Source organism: Etheostoma spectabile, chromosome 2, assembly GCF_008692095.1.
Source record: "Etheostoma spectabile isolate EspeVRDwgs_2016 chromosome 2, UIUC_Espe_1.0, whole genome shotgun sequence".
Lineage (NCBI taxonomy): Eukaryota > Metazoa > Chordata > Actinopteri > Perciformes > Percidae > Etheostoma > Etheostoma spectabile.
In genome coordinates, this window is record NC_045734.1 from 16,825,355 (window position 1) to 16,825,695 (window position 341).

Sequence of the window (341 nt, forward strand, 5' to 3'; positions counted from 1 at the left end):
ACCTCTTTCTGGTTTTCCAATAAGAAGGCTTTACACATGTATAAAAAACACAATTATCTCCAATAATTCCTATAAACTCTCAGTTGAATTGTTACTGAACAGTTGATGCCAATTTACTGCACAGTGGCAGCATAATAATAAACCAGCATTCTTACCTTGTGCTGCAGTTATAACACACACAAAAATCCTCATCTCCAAAACGTCTACCAGGAAAAGTGTGACCCCCAGGCTGAAACATTGAGTTCTTTTCGCGGCTGCACTGCTGCTGCTAGCTTGGCTAACAACATTAGCTGTCTGGTCGTCTGTTGCTAGCAGGTCGCTCTGGTATTGTGGAGGTGAGG